Here is a 17,173-nt window from a genome sequence, read left to right as displayed (position 1 = left end):
CACAGGGAACTAGGAAAAGGAGAAGTTATTTAAACGCAGGTTTTAGACCGAGCTGAGCAGTCTAGAAGCTGAGCCTATAATCTGCTGAGAAGCGTCCAGGAGCTAGTGCCGTCCAGTATCGCCTGGGCCGCCTAGCCGCGTCTGAACTGCGAGTGACTAGTTCGCGTAAGAGACGACAAACCGACGTCTACAACGAAGCTCCCGGTAGTTCCCCTCAAGTTAGTTCAACCTGCTCGAGGGATGACGTCAGACGTTGACTCCCGGGAAACCCAGCACAGCAATCGCATCCACCGCAACGGGATCGGCTTGCCAGCGTTCTTCGGCAAAGCTCTGCCGTCGACTCCACGTTTTATGGACTTGCTTCTGCTGCCCGGCCATGCGTGTGCCACGATTTGTTTTCTTTTGAACTCTGTTTAGTTGACAACCGTTAAGCGTATTTTTGTGTAGCGTTCATTTTTTATATCCACTGTTAAGTGTTCGTCGTATTTCTTTTGTCTTCATCATTGATCTAGATTAAGTGCATGTGTATTAATGTCCTTGTGTTTTAGTGCTTCTTTTAATTTGTGTGTCATTGTCAGTCGATAAATTTTTTTTTTCTCTTTCTCCCGACTCTGACTCCTTCGCTGTGTTTGCTTAAGTACGGATCGACCAACCGGCTTGTATACACCGTCGACGACTTCGCGCCGATGGCGAACGGGTGACAAGCAGTGACAATGCCGAACAGGGATAAGCAGGCAAAACAATATTCCCCTAAAAAAGTGCTGAATACAGCCACCTTATAGCACACTGCAACATATCTTTTTTTTTTTCGATTGCAACTCGCAGCGACACGTCCCAGCGGATGTGATAAGGGCGCACTTCCCGATGGAAGAACGATAACAGTTCCGGTGGGATGAAATGCGGAAGCGGTTGCGATTCAGAGAAAGGCGTTCTCACTGAAGGCTAACTGATGCATTGTGAAACATATCGGACACCGTTGCCGCACTGAAAGCCCAATTATAACGCAAAGAGGATGTCTCAGCTAGACGTCGTGGAAGAGCTTTGGCTGCCACGCTAACGAGCATGTATAGCAAAAGCCACATCCGCCCTTGCGTATAACCACATCTCACGCGTTGCAGGATAGCTCGTCATACACTGTACTGATAAGTAAAAACCCCGGTAGGATGAGGTCACGAAAGAAAGAGACGCATGCGTTTGACTTTTGTTCGAATTTCTTCAAGGATGATGCATGAAATTGCATTCATTTCCGTCATTCAGAAGCAGGTGTTTTTGTTCGCCTGAATAGACTGGACTGTGCCATGTCCTGTCGTGCCACGTGTATTATTGGAGTAGTTATCTTGAAATGACCTTTAACGTGGCAGCAGTTAAAAGCTAAAGACTATATGTGTCCTGTCTCCGTCTGCCCGTCACACCAACGCGTCCGTGACGTCATCAGGCCACTTCACATAACTTCACATTCGCCATATGGCGAAGCAAAGCAACATCTGCACCCGCCACCACCAATTCATGCCCTCGCGGCAATGCGCAGTCGGAACTTGGGAGACGGACGCGCTAACAACCACTAAGCTAATTGGCGCTTGGCAATTTGTGTGCGAGGTTTTGCGCATCACCGTACGTGGCGGACGAAAACGACGCTGTGCGCAAGAACGTAATAGTATAAAGGAAGGTTTCTCTTAAATTATTTGTTTTAATGAAAACGGTACTATTTGAGGAGCAATCAAGAAAGCAAAGTGGCGGTGTTTGCTGCGACAGCCTGTTGCTGAGCCGCAAGCATCACCGAAGTCTGTTGAGTTCTAGTTTCCGTTTCCTCATTTTTTATATTCATTCTGTATTTAGTTTTTATTTTCGTCTTGTGTCGATGTATATAATCTGATAAGTTTCCTTCAGAAGAGGGTGCAGAGTGCATGCACTGTGCTCTTGTTTTTCCATGAATCCGCAACAACTTACCAGAGCTTCTCTACTGGCACTCATTAAGAAGTGCATCGTTTAAACTGTCGCAGAGCACGTACCGGCTTTCTTCGATGCTTTGTCACAGACAGGACGTCAGGTACAGCCTGCAACACATCTCACGCACGAGCGTATACACACAGGTGTCAACGGAGCACAAAAGCTCATTTTTCGCCGTTCTCCCAGAAGAAAGAAAGCTTATACATGCGCAACGACGCCGACATACCCGTATAGCGGCATACTACGTACCACGCATGCTCCCGGACTTGCAGAAGGCGCTGGTGCCTAGCGATTATAGATAACGCTGTTAAGTGGGGAACCATTCTCGGAAAGCCTGTAAGCGCCACCGTAGTTATCACTCCGGCTCGTTTCGCCACTGCAACCTCATCAGTTATCAGTGCAGCACTCATGCTAGTTCGCCTTGCTGTCACGCGACACCTCGAAGCATGAATACGCGCGCGCATCCAGATTACTCTGTATGCGGCTCGATTTCAGCGATAGCGCGACTACATTAAGTGCACGCCTGCGCAATCGTGTCCGCTAGGAGCTTAAGAACACTTTCTGCGGCATATGGATAGCGCAGTTCTGTCGCATGTCAGTTGGTTTGCTCGAAGAGGCGGACACTGCTTGCACGACAAATTGCAGGATGGTGCTATTTAATTAAAGTTTCAATGATTAACATTGCAATGGATCGCATTAATGCACATATGTCCCCTAGTGCAGATCCAATGCCGAGCGGTAATGAAATTATATGGATTAAGCGAAAATCATGTGCGTAGCGCGTTTCCAGAAATACGTCATCAAAATGTGCGGCAAAGTTCATTATGTTCCAGTTAATACTTGTCGGAGCTCGACTTTCCACTGCTGCAAGACGGAACGCTTAATTAGCAGTGAAGCCCCCTGTACCTTCAACGTTTCTTCTACACGAGAGAAAAGAAGTCGACATGACTCGTCAAGCTGACCTGACAATGAAATATTAATCCGCAGACCATCCTGTCTAAAGTATTGGCCCTGACATCACTTTGATTGCCGACGTGTGGATGTAGGTTTTAACGGCAGTGACCTCAACAATGTGATGTCAGGGTAATTCTTGGTACCAAGAGCTACATTCCTGGCTGTCAAACAACCACCTAACAATTCGATAAACGAATCAGTTAATTTCAGAGCAAATGTTAACACAACTATACATAAATCTAAAGACAGCTTTTCGAGACTTAAAAATTAAACGATTATTCTCACACAAACTTCTAGCATAGTTTACTTCGGTCAAAACGTTAAGTGGACATAGAGATTTCACGTTTACGGACAGAGATATCGAAACACGTGGAATAGTAAACTCGGATTTGTTTTAACGATATGATTCAAATGTCAAACCTACTACGCGATGATATTTTTTTTCTCAACTGCATTATTATGCTTTGGCTTGGTGTGACAACCATTCATTGACAGGTAATTTAGGCAGGCTTCGCGTCAGACAAAAGAAAGGTATTCGTTGAATTAGAAATATGTGCCTATACGTGCATACATTTACTTGTTTACGAGAAATATAAAACACTGTCAACTACACATATACATATATTTCAACAAAGCCTACAAAATCTAATATTTGTAGGTATATAATTTCGGGAAACAGCTTACCTCTATAGTCCTACACGCGATGTGAGCCTGCCTATACATAATAATATATTATAAAAAATAATTAGAACGTTATGTATCACAGTCATTAAACTATGAACTACCAAGGTACTAATATGCATATCGGCAACTGAATGACGTTGAATTAAAGCCTAACTGACTGTTTTCGCGCAAAAGACAACTAAAGCATCTTTTTGTGGACGGCGGCAGTGAAACTAGTTGAATAGAATGGCATACTCCGTGTAACTTACTTCGATGCCTATATGACAATAAAGACAAAGAAACATTGATTGCCGTAACTGAGCACGGTACTCGCTATTATCAAAAAGTTTCGACACGCACGGTAGGCATTCGCATCTCTCGTGTAACACTGCGCCGTATACAGGGTGTTTCAGCGAACACTCAAAATTCTTTAGAGGTTGCCTGTGGCAGATCGCTCAATTCTAGTTTATGAGCCGTCCTACTCGAAGCGGCGGACACTACTTGAACAAAAAATTAAAATGCAAAAGTGACTAATTAACAAGAATCCACTAATGAACTTTTAGCTAATTATCTTACCGCCCATATTGAAATTTACAAATTCTAGCAGTGGACTTCGCAAGGCGGATCCACTTAGAACGAATTCTCAGGATGACACCAGTTTCGAGATATAATTTCCCGAACTTTGCGGAGAAATGCATCGGCGTTCCAGTTACTTGTGTGCTTCAGTGCATGAAAAGACGTTTTGTTAACAAATTACCTGCAACGCCAATGCATTTCTCCACAAAGTTCGGGAATTTAAATCTCGAAACTGGTGTCATCTTGAAAATTCGTTCCAAGTGGATCCGTCTTGCGAACACCACGGCTATAGTTTGTAAATCGCAATATTATTATTATTATTATTTAACAATACTGTAGGCCTTTGCACAGGCCCAAACAGGAAGTGGATTGTAAGATATACACACGAGCATGGGAAAAGCAGGAAAAAAGAACAAAACAAAAAATAGATAAAGCAAAAAAAAAAAACTGCCATACAACAGCACTGGAATTCAATACAAGACACTTTCTTTTGTTTCACATGAATCAGGGAACAAAGTACTCAAAACAATTGTAATATTTGTCATATAATATTCTTGTAGTTATCGTGGATCTATAAAACACCACTATTCAGCACATTGCAATATTTACATTTAAAATGAAATCACACGTTACGGGCCATACCGTAATTAGTTAAACACTTATCAGTGCGTTTTATTAATTAGTCGCTTTTGCATCTCAATTTTTGAGCAAGTATTGTCCGCCGCTTCGAGTAGACCAGGTCATGAACTAGAATTGTGATATCTGCCACAGGCAACTTTTAAATATTTTTAGAAGTGTTCGCTGAAAAACCTTGCACATGTAGGTCACGCAGTTGCCGCTTCGCGGTTGTTACGGCCTGTTTGCAACTTCAGCACTAAATTTTCAATTACAACGCGCAGTACATTCTGCTTGTTTGTGTTTTTGTACGTTCATTATACGTACTTCACTAGAAATTCTGAAAGTCACATTCATATGTGCGTGCTGAGTATCCATTACGTTTCGGAGGCCAGTCAGGCGTCATAAGAGACGCCTCTGACCTCACGTCGTGCCATAGCTAAAAAAAAAAAGAAAAAAAAAAGCGATGAGCGTGGTTGCATCTATTATGGGTCTCTTCGATTTGTCATTGCGGACTGCCTGCACGACTGCGCCAAAGGTCATTGGCTGAAACCAGTGCCTCGGGCGGTCCTGGACGACAAATCAAAGACATCCCACGAGGTTTACATTAAGCAGGATATGTATCCTTGCATTGCGATTTCTGCCTAAAACAAGAAAATTAATAAATGAATAAGGAATGGCGCTTTAGCTACACATGTCTACGAAATCTTTCGGCTACCTGCCGCAGCACCTGAGCAACACTGCTGTCGCGGTAGCAGAGGTGGCCTTATACACACGCGCGCGAACGACTCTAGAGAGGTGTTGTGATGCATAGAGAATCGTGGCATCTTCGCAACAGAAGTAAGGGTGCAAGCCTAACTCCTTCGCTGACTGAAATCGCGGGCAGTTCGCCCATGCGATGATGACGCTTGGAGTTTGAACGCATACACACTGACGCAGCGTGCGCTACCCCATATACCTGTCCGTAAAAAAACACTCAGTATAGTATCATTTTAGGAAATAACTATCAAAATTGGCAGAATAAAGGGTCATAACACCTCGTTTATACCGTAAAGCTATGAAATAGGTATACGGTATAAATAAACGAAGGAATAAGCAAAGAAAAAGGAGAGAAAGAATAAAAGAAAAAAAAAAAGACAGCTCACGTCCCAACTGAGCTTCTGTAAACCCGCCGCATTAGTTGGACTATGTAGAATTCATAGCTTCAGCCACCCCGAAAACTCGATATCTATACGGCCACGTCACTATGCTTTCAGATATACCCACCATAGGCACACTTTCCGTTCTGCAGGAGCCTTTGTGGAGCACTCGACGCTATATATATATATATATACAGGCAAGACCACTAAATGTCTGTTTAACCCTACAAGATCTCGCGGCGCGCAAAGCGAGTACGAACGGACAGTACGCGACGACACAAAAGCTCTAAAAGGCGTCCCTTATCTTTGTTGCGCACGGTGACGCCTACTCTACGCTAGCTCGTTCACAGGACGTTAACAGCGGGCGTGTTGGGAGTCCTCCTTCTCCGCTTGTCCTCGCGCCATTTGGTCGGGACAGGTAAGCAGAAGGCGACCTCGGTTGGCGGTGCGAGCGCGCGTTCGAACCGAGCCGAGAGAACAATGCACTTCGCCGATAAACCTGCGCGTCGGATAAGGCCAGGAGCGCGTCATACCTGTTCCCCAGCCAGTGTGCCGCGGCCTGTCCCTCTGGAACGCTGCCGGCGAGAGCGAGCTCCGGCTCAAACCAGGCACGGTCCGGGGCGCGCTCCGAGGCCCGCGGTCTTGCGCGGAGAACCCGCCGCTCTGCAGCGGCAGCAGCCGGGAACCAAAGCCGCCGCCGATGCCACGTTCCACGAGCGAGGTCGCACGGCCGTGCCCCGCCGGGACTCGTGCCTCCGAAGGTCTCCCTGCGTCGGCCCCCAATGCGGGCACTGAGCACCGCGACTCTCTCCCTCTCGCCGAACATTTGCACACACGGCGACCAACGAACGCTGTCGGTCTGGCAACCGCCGCAGCGACTGTGGCCGGACGCACAATTATCGTGACCGACGGCACGAAAAAAAAAAACGCAATCGGAGACTACAGCAAGCTTCACTCGTTTTGCTCGTGACTGCGGAAACAAAAGTGGCACACCGCGTGACGCCACCTCTTGTATTACCTTACGTTTGACAGGAACACCGACGTTGGCGATGTCTTTGCCAGAGCGTTTACAGCTGGCACGTTCGGTCACTTTACATTTTAAAGCGATGATCCGGCGATAGCGAAAACTATTCATATGCTGCGGAATAAAAGTAAAGTTATCATTCATTTTTTGCTTCCTATATAGCGTACTGCTGAAGTTGGGGGAGTATACTTGCTAAAGTGTTAGTGGCAAAGAAGGACGACACCTTCAATAACATTACGTGCGCAAACCAATAATTTTAATTACCTTTTTTTAATTATGGGGTTTTACGTGCCAAAACCACAATCTGATTATGAGACACGCCGTAGTGAGGGACTCCGGAAATTTGGACCACCCGAGGTTCGTTAACGTGCACATATACCTAAGTGCGCGGGCGTTTTCGCATTTCACCCCCATAGAAATTCGGCCGCCGTGGCCGGGATTCGATCCCGCAACCTCGTGCTTAGCAGCCCAACACTACGCGCACAAGCAGAAATTCCACTGAAACAAACACTGTTCGAAAGCATATGCGATTCAAAATTCTGGAGGGCAGTGTGTATCGTAGAATGTAACCGAAGGCATGGAACAGGCCTTCTTTGTGCGATGTAATGCAACGTCTGCAGTGTGATTATTCACTGTTGCTGCGGAATAAAACGACCCGTCTTTTTCAATACCATAGCTAGGAATTTTATCCAGGGATTCGCTTCTTCCCACCGAGAATTACTTTCTTGCTTACTCATTTTCTTGCGAAAAAAAAAGAGTTTATCCAACAATTCAGATATTGCTTGACGAGATCGTTTCAGCGCACTGCCTCGTATTCCTAATAATAATAATAATAATAATCAAGGGGCCAGCAAAATCAAACTAGACATAAAGAAAGGAGTGGACGGGCGTCTTCGCGTTTTGTCTGAATTCGGAGTATACTGTGACTCCTGAACTTTGTATATAGAACTATCCTTTGCAAAATATGGCTCACTATAATAATCAAAAGTTTTATTGCTCAGGCCTGAAGAACGTTCACCCTTCACGAGCGTTCATAGTGAGCGAGTTTTGCGAGTCGTTCAGATTGTAAACAAAACATTTCTTGTCGTTGCGGAGATATCAGTGTGCAAACGGGTTTGGGTGCCCAAACGGACCTTCGCGTACGCAAAGCGCTACGTCCAGTTAGCGTTTCTTTCTTTCTTTACTCCTCTAGGATTCTTTTGTGTACTTTCTTGCGTTCTTTTGGTAGCCCGGCGGTCCGAATCCCCTAACCTTGCGTGCGCGAAATGTAAAACTCCCTAATTTCTTAAATCGCAACTCTGCGCCGCTGTCGAAAAAACCCGCGGGAAACGACAAGACAAAAGGCATCCACGCCGTTCCTCTTGCCATCAACGAATACGGTCTTCCCCATCTCCCGGCGAAACCAGCCGTCGGTTCGTTTCCAGAGAAAAGTTTGCGCACGATACGTATTCATGCATTTGCGAGCCACCGTTGATGACGGGCCTGTTCAGCTATTCGACAGGCGCACCTGTGCCCGAGCGTGACAGTGGCGACAGCTGCCGCGTCGCGACGGGAGATTGAGTAATGCAACGAGGTGCGAGGAACGCCAGCGCCACGCGGTGCGGAGAGGCATGGGAGCGCATGACGTGTTATACGAGCCTCGCTTTCTTTTTTGCAACAGCGTGACGTCAGAAAAACAGTACCTCCCCTCCCCACGATTTGCACAATCGGACGAAGGCGCGTCGGCCTTGAAACGCCACGCGGCGCGAACTAAACTCATCCGCAACCTTGACCGTCCAAGGTCCACAGCGGCTCTCCCCATTGTATGACACTGAACCCTCGCGAGCAATAATTGCGCGAAACAACTTCAGCGCTGTGCAAACGAACCTCACCACCAATGTACAGATGGGAAATCGCGTAACTCACAACGAAAAAAAAAAAGCTAGCAAAAGCTCACAGCGCTGGCGCAACTTCGATGACCGGTACTTATAACTGCTGCAGCTGCCCCGAAGGACATGGAGCGATCCCAGCAGGAAAATTTAATGGCCGTTACGCTACTGCGCTCCCGGCCAAGTTTTATTTTTTGCGCTTTTTTCTTGCTGTACCTCAAGGGATGAGGACACAGACGTTTACGGAAGAACGTAACCTGTAACGTGGACGTCAACTAGAACACACAGAACTATAAAAGAAATGGCCATGTTCTACATATATCCGCTTGTACAAAGGCGTAGGCAGAAACTTTGTTCTTTTTTTTTACTTCTGCGAGAACGATTACGTGGCGCAAGAACGTTTCTAGCACGTTGTGGTTGAAGAGAGCGTCACACTATGGCGCTTGCTGTTGTTTCTGTTTGCCAACGAAGTTTCTAGCATTCCGCTATTCCTTACACTGTAATACACTTGACGGACAAGCTTTACTCTATTTTCGCTGTCATGTTCCGTAGACTGCAAGCGATCTGTACCAAAAACAGGAACATTACAATGAAAATGCGACAGCTCTTTAAAGGGACACTAAAGGCAACACTCTAAAGAAAGTTTGTACCCTTTGGGGCTTATCTTGTCCCCCAACGATAACCGTCATCTGCCTTGCTTGCGTTTCCTTTTTGAAAAATCTGCACTCGCTACTTTCCTGTCGAGAGTGCTATGTCACGGTGATAACGCGCATGCCGTTCGTGACATGGAAGTACCGGGCTCGCAGCGTTAAAGGAAACGCAAGAAAGGCACATTTATTTAAAGGTACACCACAGGGCTCCGGTGGGAACATTGAGTGATGGGGGATTATACAACAACAAAAGTGATAAGCATGAACAAGTACAAAGAAAAGTAACAGTAAGCAGAAAAAAGGAATGCATCATTATACAGTCTCAGTTCGTAAAATGTAGATACAAACGCTGCTCGCGGTTAGTGATTGAAACAATGGTATCTGAAGATCGTTTCAAAGTGCGATGGCTTGTGGCAAAGCCGAAGAATTGAAAGCTTTACTTTTTCTAAATATGCGTTTGATGCTGAGGAGATTATGAAGGCGCCTGGATGTGCGTAATGGTTTTTCAAGTGGCAGTGGGGATGGCGTTACGCTGTGAATATCTTTGTGTATTAAGCATAAAAGAGCAACAGAACGACGATTACTTAACGTCTGGAATAGAATGTCTAGCTTAATTTCTGTTGTACTAGAATGGCGGTTATAGTTACATCTTGTACGGCTTCCAGCATTGAAATGAAATACTCTTGATGAGACGACCACATGGACGAAGCAAACTCAAGCTGTGGGCAGACGAAGGTTAAGTTTGCCGATTTGCGTGTATGAGCTGAGCAATGGCGCAAATTTCGACGTAAGTAAACCAGCGTTTGTGACGCTTTAACACATATGCTGGTGATATGCAATTTCCATGAAAGGTCGTATGTAAGATGCAAGCCTAACTACTTATATGGGAACGCATGGGGCAGTGAAACGTTGTTTATAGAATACCCGAAGTTAGAAAGTGACTGTTTACGTGTAAAGGAAATTGTTTTGCACTTATTCGAGTTCAACGTCATAAGCCAGTTATCACACCAGGCATAAACAAGGTTAAGGTCCTTTTGGAGGATGAGATGGTCATCATGACTTTCAATAGTGGGGTCTACGATGCAGTCGTCAGCAAATAGTCGCATGCAAGAGGAAATGTTGGAAGGCAGGTCATTTACAGAAATTAAAAAAAAGCAAAGGGCTTAGCATGCTGCCCTGCGGAACACCGAATGTGCCATCAGAAAAAGAAGAAGCAAAATTATTGACGACTGTGAACTGCTTGCGAAAAGATACAAAGTTACTAGGCCAAGATAGCGTTAGTGAGTCCAGTCTAAGAGAAGTTAGCTTAGCGATGAGGAGGCAGTGAGTAACGTGATCAAATGCTTTTGAGTAGTCAAAAAAAGATGCAATCAGTTTAAAGGGTTATTATCCAAGTCAAGTCAGTGCAAGTCAGTGCTGAATTCCAGCAACTGCGTATCACACGAAGATTTTCGGAACCCATGATGACTATTAAAAAAGAAGGTATTAAACTCGAGGTGGTTATAAATATTTGATGCAATAATATGTTCAAGCATTTTGCAACATATGCAAGTGAGCGAGATAGGGCGGTAGTTCTCCGCCATATTTCTGTTACCGCTTTTAAACAGTGGAATTACTTTTTCAACTTTCCAGTCAAGTGGAAGATGTCCTGTTGATAAAGATTGTGTGAAAATGTAATATAATATTTTACTAGAGATAGATAATGTATTCTTCAAGACTTTAGAACATATGTTATCGGGACCAGCTCAGGAAGATACTTTAACGTTTGCAATGAGGCGTGCGATTCCTTGAGTTGTGATGTCAATGGGCTTCATGAATCGAAATTCATGATCAGGAATAATGGGCACTTTGGAATGATCTTCAGCAGTAAATACAGATGAAAAGAACCTATTGAATTAATATGCGCTCTCTCGATCTGACAGCTCGATTTAGTCATCATTTTGTAGCGATATATGATGAATAGTGTTGTCTGGAGCAATCGTTCGCCAAACCTTCCTAGGATCAGAAGCTAGTAATGAAGGTAGGTCGCGGGAGTAGTACTTGTCCTTAGCCGAGGTTACCTCAGCGCAGTACTTCTTTAAACACTTTTTATAATCAGCCCATAAATTAGAATTGCGCGATTTCTTAGCACGTTTGTATAAGTTATTTTTTTTTCCTGTTACGTAGAGTACGAATATATTTATTAAACCAAGGCTTACATTTATCATTCGTTATTGTGACTAGAGGAACGTACTTGACAAAACTGAAATGGCATTTTTAAAGAGTACCCAGTCATCTTCAATGTCACGACTTGGGAAGGACTGCAAGAAGGTTTACTAAAGAGCGCATCCAGGTCAGTATTCATTTCAGTATAGTTAGCCTTATTATAATCGCGAATCTATTTAACCGTGACTCGCGTAAATCTTAAAGGCACCTTAATTTTTAACTGAAGCAGTTTATGGTCACTAAAACCATCGAGACAAGAAATTGGACCGACTGTTTCAGGAGCGTTAGTTAATATCAGGTCTAGAACATTAGTTACTCTAGTGGACTCTCTGACAACTTGAAATAAGTTGAAATCTAAGGTTAAGTTAAGGAATTCAGCCTACTTGTGACAAGGGTATGACAGCTGCGGCCAATCAATGTTCGGAAAGTTAAAGTCGCCGAGTAGCTAGGTAGACATTATCAGCAGATAATTGTTTTGTCGAATTATCAATACTGTAACGTAATTGTTCTATAAATGATTGGTCATAATCAGGAGGACGATAGCAAGAAGCAATTAACAATTTGACAGGTCAGGATGATCATGCAACCCAGATAATTTCAAGTGCTGATTTAGTGCCTATGATATACGATGAACTATAGTTCGTTTGACAGCTACCAAGACGCCACCTCCTCTTTTTTCGGTGCGGTCGTGCCTATATGCGTTGTACACAGGGCAATCCTGAAAAAAATTTCGTTGTTTGTTATTTCGGGTCGCAGCCAAGTCTGTTAAAACGATAATATCGGAATGACTGTTTTCGACAAAATAACACACCAGATCGCGCTTTGGTAGTAGGCTTCGAATGTTAGTGAAAGATGCTAATGTTAGAAATGTTAAAGAAGTTATAGTGAAGGTTAGTGAAAGAGAACACGCCGATTATTGTTGTGGGACAAGATACGCCCTAAGGCTGCAAACTTTTTTAAGAGTGAACTATTAAGTCAACGTGGACTGTTAGAATGCCATTCCAGAAACCTCGCAGCGCTAACTTTCGTGCCAAGAAAAGACTTAGTTTAAAAGAAAATCGCGTCTGAAGTGTCCGCATACTTCTATAGAGCAATCCTATTCGCCCGCCCCCGAGCGGGCAGACGTGACTTTGCATACGCTACCATCGCTTTTTGCTGCCGTGGGTAGGTAAAATAGAGCCCGACAACCAGCGGTTTTTTTGCGCAAAACGCAAAAGCGCGGCCAGAAACCGAGCCAAGACAGAGCCGATAGCGCGAAAGAGGAAGGGATAAAAGCGCGTGCCGAATAGTAAACATAATCTTCGACGCCTGTCGCGCGATGGGCCTCGTGCTCTGCTACTTGCAGTTTGTGCGAGTTTCCTGAGCCAGCAAAGCGAGCGCAGCAATACGCGATAACAGAAGTGCTCAAACGCGAAAGCGAGGCGGCGCAGAGTCGAGCGAAAACGAGACCTTTCGACCGGCCGCGTCGTTGCCAAGGGTAACGTCAAAAACCTATTTTCTCTAAAACTCGAACAGAACTAGACAAATAGCATTTTCTTTTATAATGCAGTGCAATTATCTTTTTATTATGACTGGTTTATTACTAGTGACAAAATTATAATGAGGAGTCGCTACGTCATCGGGCTATTGAATGTCTCGGTGAAGCCTCACATCGCGCCCTGCATTTACTCAATTTCTCGATTACTACCTGTTATCCATAATATTAAATAAGCCTTAGACGCTCTCGAGCATTAATCTATCACTTTAGCGTGACTTAGTATTCGCCTTTAGTGTCCCTTTAAAAATCTACGTCACCGAAAGGACTGGACACCACAAATCGTCCTACACAAAACTCGAAACAGAAGCAGGAGACATTGTACGACTCGGCGTGCGATTCGACGTATACAACTGTCTCTAAAAGCTTCTAACAGGTTTGAGTAAGTTTCCAAAAGTCTGAGCAGCCATCTTCCAGTCGTACATCGTCCATCAGTACACGTATCGCACGTATACTGTCATCAAAAATACGCCGCGTCGTACGGGATCGTACCACGTGTCCAATGGCATATTCAGGTGGTCGTTTGAGAGCGCTCTGGCTGTGCTATGGAGTTGGTGAAAAAAAAACAGCTTTAAAGCTGTATTACCTTGTCCCAACAATAATCGCCGTCTATCCTGCGTGCATTTAATTTCGGTAACGCTGCGCACCCGGTACTTTCAGCATGCGCTTATCAGCGTGACAGAGCGCGTCCTTGACAGGAAAGCAGCGAGCGCAGAATCTTGAAGACAATAAATGCAATTAAGATAACGATTATTATTCAGGGACGAGCTAAGCCACAAATTGTGTAACTTTGGGCGAAATCAGTTTCGGCCGAACAGCCATAGTTACCCACGGCTCGCTTTCTGGGTGCAGACGATCAGAGGCGTCGTCGGTGGTGGAGTGCGCGTTCCCGTTCACGCAGCTTTGACTCACAGTGCGAAACCAAAGCACGCACGCGCAAGCAGGCTCAGACATGCCTCTGTACTTATACCGCCGCATGTGCGTCGGCGTGTATATGTAGCCACGTGGCGAAATAGCGGCGTCAACCAACCCTCCGCGTAACCGAAGTGCACAAGTACGCGAAGCCGGTAACAAGCCCCCGTGTTGTGAACAAATGCAGGCGTCCCATGCAAGGTCTCCGCTATAGCTTCTGCGTGTGCCTATAATTTGCACTGCGACCTCCATCTCTTTCTCTCTTGGCGCCGTTCACGCTATCGAACCGGCTCACCTAAGCTGTCGCGGGTCCTGCGTCGCACTTACATCGAATGCTTTCAACGGATGAAAACGCCTATCGATCGGTGTGCCGCCCAGAGTATATAAGACCTCTTCTTCTTTTCTTTTTTTAACTGCCCCAATGATCTTCAAAACTGCCTATGACAGATAGCATAGTTTAGCCCTTGATATAGATTACTCGATGAGGCGACCACTACTTCACGAGAAATTGAAATACTTAATTGAATAATTAACATATTTACGCTAATTATTTTTAATTAATTACTTTACGGCACATATTTCAATCTAGGAAAATTGTAGCTGCAGCTACAGCCCTAGTCACTATAGTGAGTATGCAAGGCATATCGACTTGGAACGAGTTCTGAGGATCGCAGCGGTTTCGAGATACGCACCGCCAAACTTGCGGTAAAGATTCGCGGTTGTTCCACTTGCTTTTTTTAAAGAAAACGCTGTTTTATGCATTGAAGCCCAAAAGTAACTGGCACGTCAATGCATTTCGTCGGACACTTTTGAAAATCAGTATCTCGAAAATGGTGTTGTCCTAAGGATTTGTTCTAAGTCGATATGCCTTGCATACTTACTAACTATACGACTCGTGGATTGAAATATGTACCGTAAAGCAATCAATAAAAGCGTTCATTAGCGTAATTATGTTAGTTATTCAATTAAGCATTTTCATTTCTGGTAAAAGTAATGGCCCCGCCATCTAGTAATTTAGGTCAATGGTTAGAATTGCGCTATCTGCCGCGGACAATTTTTGAAATATTTGTTGCCGCTAAAGAAAAGCACCCAGTATACAGCCTGACGAAATTCGAGGTATCGTCGCAGTGGATACCTCTCCTTTTTAATTATTATTATTATTATTATTATTATTATCATCATCATCATCATCATCATCGCCGTTTGTTTTTATCTATTCTTTAAGGAGGAAAAGGCGTACTCAACGCGCATTGAAATCTTGCGGCACAGGGCATTCCTTTTGCATTCAGCCCGGAAAACTTCCTTGTTGCGCTAGTGGGCTAGCTGCCCATTTCATCGGAACATGGCCCCTATGGACGAACATCTTGGATAAATTAATTGCAGAACTAATAAACGACCAAAGATGCTGCTTAATGACTACAAAATCAGCAATGCAACTTTTCGGGTGTTTAGTGAGTTCTGTAGTCGAATAACGGCAATGCCATATCAGGCAGAGACGGTTCAACCACTCACTGAGTGAGCCATTTCTTCCTTGAAAACTTAAAAGGCGGTAACCTTGCGTCTTTTCCCTCCTACGTGCACGTTTGAAATAATCGCCAGTGACTACAGGCCATCCACGTTTCATATTTAGTACAAGAAGGAACACACGGCAGTACTGAATGCACGTATGGCCATAAAAACGTTTTTTCATGCAATGTCACCCTTCATGGAAGCGGCGACACGTACTGGAAAGGGGCAAATTGTAGTTCTAGCCTTGTAGTAGTCTCCCCCAAAATAGCATTAGTTAGAGGCTAATCACTCTAACGTCGTTGTATAAATATTAAGCCAAATGCAACAGGGGAAAAATTGCACGTTTTTCCGGTTGCCTTTGTACGCTGACAAGACTTTTTTTTTTTCAGTGTCTCTTTTCTTTTTCGCATTCACACTTTTTTTTTTCCGTGCGATACTGACACGTGCTATGGTACTTTTAATCCCTTTGCACAAACGCGCATGTATGCACGCGTGCTGGGGTGAAAAACACGCCGTCGGTTGTTCAGACAGCGATGCATGGTTGCTACAACGCGTGCGGTTGAGACTATGCGCAACTATAATAAGGTAAAGAAAAAAACTGAGGGAGGGGAAACATATTTAACGATGCCTACGACATGACAGCCTCGCACGACACAGGAGTTGTCGGCTATGCGCTATTTCTGCGTAAGCGAAAAAAAAAAAAAAAAAAAGAAAACGACAAACCGTTCCGCGGAGAGGACGGCGCCATCGACCACATACGATCGAATCCGTCGACTACGTTGTGTATTTTAACGAAGCTGCCAGACGCGACAATGAATGGGCGACGGTGGAAAAGCCTAGACAACGGGTTTCTCCTCCCTGGCGAGCTCAAGGTGACACTCCTCCTCCTCACCGGCCTACGCTTCGTACGTTTCACGCCTAGGGAAAGCACGATGAGTGAAATAACGGGAGATGAAAGGCCCACTTGAATGACCACTAGCGGGGGGTTTACGACACGTATAAACCTCCGCCGCCACTCCGAGAAAAGAAAGTGTTCTCAACGCAGTGCCACTTGGACGTAATGAGCGCGCAATCTATGCAAAGGAAGACGACTGTCCAGCTTCGGCGAAGGCCACTGACGTCACGCTGTTAACGTCGGAAGAGATCATTGGCGACGCGCGTCTAAACCACGTCACCGCAAAGCACGAGAAAGAAAAGTATGTAGAGGAAAGGTAGCTCCATACGACTGAGATGCGCGAGCATAGCATTTGATCACATCTACGAAAGATGTTCCCCGTTAGGCGCACTCTTGACAAAACGGTGACGTTCGTACTGAAACTCATGGGGTACGGATGAGCTCAGCACGCAGACATTGTGCTGCACGGTCTCTTTCGACAATCTATCGCTGCATGGTCGGGTTAACGTGCGCGCCCACAGCTGCGTTCGCTGATTTTTTGCATATATTTCTTGGTGATCGAAATGTGAAGTCGGTGCTCCGAGACTGCTGCGTACACGAGTGTTTTTTCTTTTCTTTTCTTGGCGGTCTATTCTCCCGCTGATTTCACGCGGAGTGCATATTTCATAAAAGCACACCGCAC

The 17,173-nt window shown here is 45.0% G+C and overlaps 1 protein-coding gene across 3 annotated transcripts in view; it reads right to left on the bottom strand.

Moving 5' to 3' along the window:
- LOC126544090 (oxidative stress-induced growth inhibitor 2-like) overlaps positions 1-17,173 on the bottom strand; it is a 215,669-nt gene that overhangs the window by 77,719 nt on the left and 120,777 nt on the right. For 2 of the 3 annotated variants that reach the window (XM_055061708.2, XM_055061707.1), the window contains one exon: positions 6,428-6,661. The gene's annotated coding sequence lies outside the window, so the exon portion shown is untranslated. Of the gene's footprint in view, positions 1-6,427; positions 6,965-17,173 lie in introns of those variants that run through there. The other variant, XM_055061709.2, reaches the window with a different exon arrangement.

The sequence above is a fragment of the Dermacentor andersoni genome, chromosome 1 (genome assembly GCF_023375885.2).
Source record: "Dermacentor andersoni chromosome 1, qqDerAnde1_hic_scaffold, whole genome shotgun sequence".
Classification (NCBI taxonomy): Eukaryota; Metazoa; Arthropoda; class Arachnida; order Ixodida; family Ixodidae; genus Dermacentor; species Dermacentor andersoni.
The sequence above is the reverse complement of the archived record's forward strand: the minus strand, read 5'-3'. Positions and strand labels throughout refer to the sequence as shown.